We start from the raw sequence: 10746 nt of genomic DNA, 5'->3' as shown, positions 1-10746 counted from the left end.
TCTCTTGACTCCATGTAGTCTGGAAGACCTGGCCTGTTACTTGGCCAGGCACCTGTCTGAAGTCCCCCTTAAGGGGCAATGTTTGTGTTTGTTTATTATTGTGCTAAGCAGGAAAGTCCTTCATAAAGGCAAATTGGCAGAACCCAAGAGATAAGCAACCTATCTCCTGCTATTCTTGTTGAGTCGTCCCTCTGCTCACACTACTTGTGTTTGATGCATTGGGACATTAACCCAAGATCTTGTACATTGTACAGTTGTGTCTGTGTCTTGAGCGTAGAAGGGTTCCCCCATTCTGAACCCACGCTCCTTTGTCTGATGCTCTCCCTGGCCAGGGATAAGAGCTGTGAGGCACACCCCTCACTCACCTTTCATCCGCTTTACCCTGACTCTCAATGTCAGGGTTAAGAGCGAACACTACCTTGTACAGATGACTTGCCTCGGCAGTCGAACCCTTTGTTTGAGTCCACTTGACTGGATATAGTGTGTGCTAAATGTGAATGTTTGATTTGCTTTGTTTATGCTTGCATGCTTTGTTTTTCCTGGTTAGGATTAGCTTGCTGTAGTGCAAGTAGATAGAAACCACAACTTAGGGTTGATATGCATGATAACACTAGGCTCGAGTACAGCTTCCTAGTAGTGTGTCTCCCTTTGTATCTGGCTAGAATCTTTTTCCCGTTCAGGGGAACTACGTCGCCCTGATTCTCGTTCCAGACGAGATACGTAGGCAGGTGGTCGTGCGAGACCTCTCCGGGCAACCTTTTTGCTTTTTGTGTGTGTTGTTTGACGATTGCTAGGCTCGAGTTCCCGACTCCTTAGCAATTTGTTGTTTGTTTGTTCTTGTTGTGTGCTTGGAAGCCGGTATAAGTCCATCGAGTGGCATCTGGGTTCCAGTGTGCGTGTGTTTTGGTTCGGATGCTGATGTAAGTCCAGTGATTGGCATTCAGGCTCCATGTTTGCCTGTGTGTGTCTTGTGTTGTTTGGCGTGCGTGAGCCGAACTACGGCAGCTCTGATTCTCGTTCCAGACGAGATACGTAGGCATAGGACGCGATGTCCTAGCGAGCCCTCTCTTCTTTTCCCCCACCTGTGTTGTTTTAGCGTGTGTGTATGATGTTTGTCTGTTTATTTTAGCAACCTTTTCTTTCTTTTAGAGCGTGGATCCCGTCGAGTACGACGAACGTGAGGGGTGCTAACACCTTCCCCTCGCGTAACCGACTCCCGATCCCATTCTCTTTGGTCGCGAGACCATGTTCTTTCCAGGTTTACTCTGAGCGTTTCCTTTCCCTCTTTGGGATAAATAACGCACGGTGGCGGCTCTGTGTTATGTTTGTTTCGGCCCGCCGGTTATTTTTCGCAGATGCGACAACTATCCCAAACCCGAACAAGACGAACGTACATAATCGTGACAACTGGTGATACCTTTTGGGAAATCAAGCAGAGTACCAATAATATGATACTGAAGAAGCCCTCTTATCACCTCTAGCTAAACCCATTAATCATGACCCACTTACCGCTGAACTTACTGCCATAAAAACCGATATCTCAACTCTCAGTAATGTTCTACATCACTTCGTGGATTCTATGCAGGAACAGATGAACCACATTTATCAAGAACTCTACTCCATCCGCAAATCTTTAGGCATTGAGGACAATGTTTAGTTCTTGTGTGGGGGAAGAACTTTTTTTCACTGTCATTAAATTTACTTTACTTTTATTTTGCAGCTATTTTACTCATTTCCATTATGCACCTTTGGGCTTTTGCTAACTTTTCTAATTTTTAATGCATGTTTTGATTATTTCCCCTATTTTATTTTCCCTGCTTGCTAGATAAATTTATTACTTATAGTCTTTATGCGTGGTTTTTGCTGGTTATTAATTCTTCCATTTCATGAGCCATACAATTTTTTTTTCTTTTTAAGAGAACAAGTGTGATTTGAAATTTCATGGTTATTAGACAAGTTACGAAAAGGTTATATAGACTTGGGAAAACCCTCAAAAAATCAGTATCGTCTTAACACCATAAGTCTCCTAGTGATGGAGATCAATTTGGATATTTGTTATGCCACGACCTTGAAATCTCGCCCCTAAATAAGTCTTTGAGTAGTTTATCCTAGCAGTCAGCACCATCTGAATTACCATCGAGTAAGTGGACCGATGCAAATAGGTGAATGATCGCATGGTAAAAAGAAAGAAAAAAGAAGCAAAAATCTGGAAAAGTAAGAAAAAGAATTAAAGGAATTCGCCTTCTAAGTTAGGTGACCCTCACCCGATCATTTAGCCTAACGGTTGTGAAACCTCTAAGAACATTGCATATTCATCAGAATTTTTGACATAATATGGATCATGGTCACTAACAGGTTCAATTACCGTGTGTGAACAGATAACGGGCTTAATGTGATTGCGCCCGAATGAAAAAGGACGAACCATGAGACGAGTAAGTTAGGCCTGGGCAAAACGACATAATGCGAATTAGTTTGTATAGAGAGGAGATTTGTGACTGCAAATGAGGAATGTGTTGTTACAATACCCTTGGTTTACGAGTTAGTACCTATCAATATGACCTTGAATGATTAGAGTCTTTAGCCTTGAACATTTACAAAGGCACCATTGTTTTCTTCTTCACAAGTGTTTAGTTGGGGGCAAGCAAAGGTTCAAGTGTGAGGGAGTTTGATAACACCAAATTACACAGTTATTTTGACTCGTTTTATACTTGTTTTATTGTCATTTTACCTTAATTTCCAGTGTTATGTGGGTATTTTGTATGCATTTTAGGTATTTGACCATATAGGGGCCATGTGCGAAGAAACGAAGCAATTCGGATGCAAAACAAAGAAAAATGGGAAATTACACATAAGGTGACCTACATGGCGTTTGCAATGGAGAAGGCCATATTAGAAATGACATGTCCCACTCACCAACGGGCGGATTGACCCACTCTTCCACGCGTTAGGAAGATGGCGTTCGCCACTTTGTCATGGCATTCACCATCCTTTGTGAAGGCCAGGCGGTTAGAAAATGGATTTGCTTGGTCTTCCACTCACCCAATGTACTCCTATATTTTCTCCCACGACTGAAGAACCACCCCACTTGACATTTTGGACTTTAGAACATTATAAATAGGCTTTAAGCTTCATTTTCCAAGGCATCCAAGCTTAGCACAATCTTAAGCACTAGAATTACCTATCAAAAGTTATAACTCGTCACATCGAGGGGTTATAACACCAAAGAGAATCGAGTTTTAACGAAGTTTGGAGCACTTTATTTTCCCGCATTTTAATCTTGTTGCCATTTATATTCATTTACAAGTCTTCAACAATTTATTTTGTACCAGATTCAAGCCTCCGTTTGGAGTAGGTTTTTATCATATTTCTCATTTTATTACCACTTTATTTATTTATTCGCACTCTATTTACCTTGCCCCGCACTACTTCTTTTATTTACAAGTCTTATTTATCGCACCATATTGTTTTAAACTACTTTTCCATAATGTCTACTTCTAAGCTTCAAACTTATGTTTTCATGTTTGTCATAAGCATGTCCAGCTAATTTATTGATGTTGGGATGTGAGGACCGTCACTTGACGGTACTCTAACTGTTGTTGCTTTAGGATTTTGATTATGGGTTGTTTTGGTTTTAATGCAATCTTTCTAAACTCAATTAAATCAGTCACTATGAAAGTAGAGCTGTGAAAACGTCGGGTAAGATCGAAATTCGTCTAACATTAAAGAATAAGATTGGTTTGTTTTTGCTTAATTAATACCGCGAAATCAATTTTCAAATTAACTAGGAAAGTCTAATATTTCTAGAAGGAGGTTCTAAAACTATTTACGGACGCGTTTATAGGTTTAGGATCCGGTTACTAGAGCGAAAGTCTAGAACCCCTTTTAGTTAAATTTTCCAATCAAAACTACTTTTTAGCTAAGTAAAGAATTTGATTTCTTAAAATATGATTTACTACTTTAATGCATTAAGCGCCGGTCACACATGACAGTGGAAGGTATAAATTAGAGAGTTAAATCCGGTTATGAATACACGAAAGCGGCAGTTCATGTTCAATTACATTCTTTTCAAAGTTGAAAATATTGCCCCGTACATCAATCCTATTTAGAAGCAATCAATAGTACTGTTGTTTGATGAGAGCCACATCCCGGTATTATTTGCCTAAATTTATTAAAGTTATTTATTTTCACCTCTCCTTTGCTTAATTCATTCGCCTTAGATAAACACCGTAGCAACTAGAATAGATAGATTGATAGTTAGGTCTCTGTGGGATCGATATCTTTTAAAACTACACGATAGACTGTATACTTGCAGTTAGTTAATCCGATATACTCATAATCTTGTGAACAACTCTGAACTTTGTTCAGATTTTGAAGTTATTCTTATCAAAAGTGAAACACTTTTGATATACACAATTCAACCCCCTCCCCCTTTTTCTTGTATATTTTTCTCACCTTCAGTTGGCATCAGAGTACAATATGTACTATAACACTTAACATTGGTGCAAAAAAAATCTTGAGAAAAATACAGCTTCCATCATGCTTGATTATTTTGAAGTAACTAGTCCTGTTAGTCTTCCTCATGGGAATAATAGCAACAATCAAAGTACATCTAGTCAAAACAATTATATTGCTAGACCACCAACATTCAGTTGAGATTTTACTGAATTTGAATGGTGGAAGAGTGAGATGTACACTCACATCATTGGCCTGGATGATGAGTTATGGGATATCTTGGAAGATGGCATTGACATTCATGTCAATGGTGTTGGTATTTTTATGACATAAAGTCTCTCACTCCTGCTCAGAAAAAGATATACATAAAACATCAAAGAGTGAGAAACATTCTTGTTGATGCTTTGCTTCATTATGAGAACATAAAGATCATTGTTAAGTCTACTACCAAAACCATCTTTAATTTTATATGTGCTATCTATGAAGATATAAAACAAATTCAAGAAGCTAAAACAAATATTTGGTTCATAAATATGAGTTGTTCAGAATGAAAGATGATGAGAACATTGAAATTATGTTCTCAAGATTTCAAGTTCTTGTGCCTATACTTCAGGTCTTGAATAAGAGCTACACTACTTTTGATCATGTCAAGAAGATTCTTATGAGTCTTCCTGCAAAATACAAACCCAAAGTCAATACTATTCAAGAGGCTAAATACTTAAACACATTAAGTCTTGAAAGTGTTGTTAGCAATCTCCAAAGCCATGAGATGGAGCTGAATATAGATGAGCCTGTAAAGCAATTTAAAACAATGGATTTAAATTCTATTAGGAGAAATGAGAAATTTTCTTAGACTAAGGAGCATAAAGAAGCCACTCATGATGAAGCTTCTGATGGGGAATTTCATAATGATGAAATGGCTTTCATCATTAAAAGATTTCAACACTTGATAAAAAAGAAGAACAAATTCTATGGTAGAAGCAGTGGCTTCAAAGGGTCTAGTTCTAGAAATGATAAAGATGATCAGGAGGGCTGATTCAATTGTCAGAGGCCCGATCATTACATAGTTGACTGTCCAGATCTGCAGAAGGACGAAAGAAAAAAGGAAAACTTTCAAAGGAACAACTTCAAAAGCAAGTTCAAGAAAGGTCTCATGGACACATGGGAAGAACTTGACAATGAAGAAGAAGTTGATAAATAAGAAACCAAACTTACTTTCATGGCCTCAACACTTTCAGTTTCAGAAATTGGAGTTGGCTCAGACTCAGTCTCATAAGATACATAAGATGTATTTTTTAAACTCTTTAGATCTGATTTAATTACTTTATGTCAATATCTTATGAAAAGATATCAACATAAAGCCAGACATATGAAAATTTTAAAGAAGCAATATGGTCTTGTAAGAGATGAACTAAACGTCTCTAAAGAAAATTTTGAAAACCTTGAAAGAGATCAGATTGCTTTAATAAAAGATATGTCTGACAAACCTATTGATAAGTATGAATCTGCTCTTCAATAGTTTGTCATATCTGGATACAATAGAACCAAACTTGCTTCCATGATCTATGGAGTAAGTAAGAGCAAATAAGAAGGTTTTGGTTATCATCAGAAACCATATAATCTAAGGACGAATATCTTGATGAAACCTTCAAATCCTTCTTCTTCAAGCACTACTCAAAAAGGGTTGAGTGCTTATTTTATGCCTGCTGCTAAAAATAGTAAAGTTCTGAACCAATTGTAATCCGTGATGGATGATTCACGAATTCTAAAGAAATTAGAATCACAGACTCAAAGATCAAAAGTTCTAAGAAAAATTGAACCTAAGATTCTCAAGTTAGAGGTTCTGATGAGTCCAGAACTCAAAGTTGTTAAATCAAAGGTTCCAAGAGGATCAGAAGTCAAAGTCAATACTTATATGAGACAAAATACTTGTAAACAAAAAGTTTGGAATGAGTCTAGACCTTACTATAAGGCTAAGGCTCAAAGCAAGAGGAAGCCCTACAAAACTAACCTCAAAGGACCCATAAGAGTATGTCTACCAAAGGATGAGATTATGTTTGATGCATATATGCTAAAGGGAAAAAGCCAAGCAACAACTATTATTTCAGGACAATGTTTGCTTAAAACTTACAATAAGAAGAAGGCCTACATTCCAAATCCTAACTCTAAAGGAGGAAGGAAATGTGGAATCTTGAAGAAACTGGTAAGAAAAGATTATTGGTACTGGGAAGACTAAGGACGTCCTATGTTGCTGGTGGTTTAAACTCTTGTTACATCTCTGAAGCTCATTCAACTACTTTGGAGTCTAAGATAACTCCTGGTGTATTTCTGAAAAGCATTGTTGGAATAATGTTGTTCCTCAAGAACAACATCTATAGAAGATCATAAGATGCACAAAGAAAGGTATGTATCTGTATTTATGAAGTAGATTTTAATCTTATTGTTTTAAGTCATTCTTATTTATGGAAGAAGAATTACACTTCACTGTTTTAATTCTACTTCTATCAGATTGATTGAAACTCTTATACTTTACCAATGTATACTAATTTGTGCTTACATCCGATTGGAGTAGCAAAGTATGATGATGTCCAGAATCTACTATAATCATGTGCTCTAAACTATCATCTAATGTATATATGAACCATCTCAGCCTCTGCAACTAAGTTTAAGATTATCTGCCTCTGATATGCACACAACTGGATAAAATTATTGTTTCTGCCTTTGGCACTTGTCTGCTTACGTGTCATAAATTTGAAACGTCTTCTGACACATGGATTGTAACTATTGAGTAAAAACTCTTCAATTCTTGGTTATTTGCCTTTATTTAATCATTTCTTGTTTCTTTTTGTATTTATGTTCTGTTTTGCTTAAAATTATTTTTCACTCAAAACACTTTATTTATATCATAAACACACACTTCACTTTCTCACTTCCTACACTTTTGTTTTCTCTAACCTCCTCTCAAAAACCCTTTTTTTCAAAAGAATCCTATAAACCCTAAAATCTTAGTTCATCAATGGCGTCCTCATCATCTTCTCAACATGCACACACGATTGTCAAGTCTGGCAAAAGTATGACTATCAAGCCTAAAACCATGGATATCAATAAAGATGATCTGAAGCTTTTGGTGGAACAAATTATTGACTTCGACTCCTTCAATTTCAATGGGTTTGATCAATAAAGCTACTTCAGAGTACAAAAGTGGTCTTCATTCTTTGATATGATGAATGGGCCAACTTACCCTTATCTTGTCAGAGATTTATGGGTTATGACTGAAATTTTTGATGAACATGTTGCATCGGTGGAACTGAATCAGCTGGTTGAGAAAGATAGTTCTTTGAAAGGAAAGAATAGAGAAGAAGTGGGTTTGAAGAAGTAGAAATCAGATCAACAGCAATGGGTGTTGATGTTGTCATCACTCAAAATAAGATTGCTAAACTTTTGAAGGCACCAAACTTTAGAAGGTTTGTTCTAAAAAATAAAGAGAACAGTCCTGAAGCAGATGCTATCAAAAATATGTTTGTTTGATAATGCTGGTAATTTGTGTTTTTCTGACTTTGGAAAGGTCAAGAACATGAATAATAATTTTTAGCTTTTATTCAAAATTCTTAGGGTGTATGATCCCTAGAGAAGGGAGTACTTATCATATCTCATGGGATCACAAGCATTTTATCTTCTACATGAAGAATGAAGATAAGATAAATCTCTATGCATACATCTTAAATCACCTATGTAAGGCTATCAAGGATAACACAAAGCTTCTCAAGAAGAATGTTCCATATGCCAAACTATTTTCTAAACTATTTTATCAGGGTCATCTAGTTGATGCCCTTAAAACTTTTCCTGACAATGGGGATCTGGAAGAGATTCATGGAAATATCATGTTTGATTTTGTTCTTGCAAACATGAAGCTTCTGAAGAAAAGTGATGTGGTAGCTTCAAGGGCATCTCTCTCAGTCATATTTACTAATCCTGACTATCTTGAGGATTATCCTGTCGTCATCAAGATGGATAATCCTGAAGTAATCAGATTATACATTGAACAAACATTCAAAGATGGGGAGGTTATTAGATTGAAAGACTTACCTGATAAACCTGATGAAGTGTTCAATCCTTTTAAAAAGAGGAAGCATGTTTCTTCAGTTGCTCAAAAGGATGTTCAGAAGCCATCTAAGAAAATAAAGGAGATTGAGGAAGAGATTGAAGAAGTCATTGTTTCTACTTTCTTAATGTCATCCAAGATAAGAAATGGAAGGACTCCTTCAAAGGTGTCTTATTCCTTTGTCTCATTTGATGCACCTTTAAGAAGGTAGAAGTTGAGAAAACTACGTGACATAGAAGAGGATGAGGAAGAAGAGGATATTAGTGAGTCCCTAATTAGAAGAAAGAAAGGTACAAATGTTGTTGCTCAGGAGAGTGTGGTAGAGTCTACCTTCAAAATTTCTCAACTGTTTGCATCTATTATGTTAGATCAATTAGAGAAGTATTCAAAAACCTCGGGTGCTTTGATTGAAGAAGTTACTGCTATTGGTGATCTGGAGATTGTAGAGGTTCAAGCTGCAGAAGTAATTGCTAGGGTGAAGTCTATTGAGACCGAAGCTTCTAGTTTTCCTGGAGAAATAGTTTCCTAAGCTGATGTAGAAGAAAATATGACTACTTCAGAAGCTCTAAATACTGGTATGACACATATTGATCGTAACCTTATTTCTGAAGATGGTTTTGATTACTCCACCATAACCATATATCTCCAACCCCCTCACTAATTTCCTCACCCAATCAATCTCCAAAACACCATTCACTCCCTGTTGATGAATCCACTGATGTTCAAAATCAATGGATTATATTCTCTGCTTCTGAATAACCATCACCCCTGAACACAATGCTTGAACCCTCCATATATGTTTCTATGGGAAAAGCTACTTATTCTAGCTCTGAGTCAGAGTATGATGAAGCGAGATTCAAAGCTCACCTTAACCTCAAATCTGCAAAACCTTCACCTATGATCATCAAATATATCCATGCCATTCCTATTCAAATTTTTTCTCCTCAAAACCTACCATTAACCTAAAAACGTCCTGCTTCTAAAATAGAACATGTAACCTTAGTCCAACAAAAAATTACCTCTCCACCAAAAACTCAACCCCGTCAACCATCACCTAAATCTACATCTCATAAAGTACCAAGCCTTGTTCATACTCAACTCAAAGGTCAAGTTCCATCTGAACTCTAGATTGAATTTGAACAAAATGTTCTGGATCTATCTCTTGTTCAATTAACATCTGAATCTAGAATTGAATTTGAATATATCTGTTTTGACTATCTTCACTCTGAAACCTCCCCAAACCCATACATGCATAAAAACCAATCCCCTGGCCTTCACAGATTAACATTCCATCTCATCCACCTTTTATCCAAACCAACCTGGATGTAATCAAATCTGTATTTTTGGATAAAGTATAGAATCTGGTCGAAAAGAGAACTTCTTCCTCTGACCCAGTAGCCTATGTTGCTAAGTGGGAGTCTCTTTAACATCTGTTGTATCAGTTATTCAGAATATGAAGGATGTCACTTTAGAATCTGTCATATCCTCCAGTAGAAGGCAAGAGCTTTTGGAAGAAAAACTGACCTCTATTGCTGCTACTCAACAAGCCATGGTTGTCAAGAAAACTGATATGGATGAAAGGATGTAGTAAATGGATGCTAGACAAGACATTATGGTTGCAGATCTTAGAGTTGTGTTAGATCTTCTTAAGAAACCATAAGCTTAGGATTTTAGAACCTTTTGTATTGTGTGATGTGTTAGACGATATGCAACAATCTATAGGGGGGTGAATAGATCCCAAGTTAAAAACAAGCTTTACAAAAACTGTTTTGAAAAATTTAACGGCTATCGGAAGTGACCCGAATCGAATCGTCTAAACCGAACCGCTATAAAAAAACTTGGATATGCGTGTGTAGAATCGAGTTATGATAATGATGTTTTTTTGATAAAAATACTTTTAACCATAATCAATTGAATTCTAGACTAAAAGTAAGGTCTTCTCCCAGTGACAAAATACACAAAATTTCAATAGAGACAAATTATCGAACACCTTGTGTGTAATCGATTTCGTTTAGAATTTTGTATGGTTTTGTTGATCTTCAAATACAAACATAATATAATAGATTGTGATCAACTCAACAAGACATTTTTCAAATGGTTATCAAAAGGTTTAACCAAACTTATTGATCGCACAATCGATGAATTCAATAATTTACAAATGAAATGTAAAAGATATATATATATATATATAT

This window comes from Lathyrus oleraceus, chromosome 3, assembly GCF_024323335.1.
Source record: "Lathyrus oleraceus cultivar Zhongwan6 chromosome 3, CAAS_Psat_ZW6_1.0, whole genome shotgun sequence".
Taxonomy (NCBI): domain Eukaryota; kingdom Viridiplantae; phylum Streptophyta; class Magnoliopsida; order Fabales; family Fabaceae; genus Lathyrus; species Lathyrus oleraceus.
The sequence above is the reverse complement of the archived record's forward strand: the minus strand, read 5'-3'. Positions refer to the sequence as shown.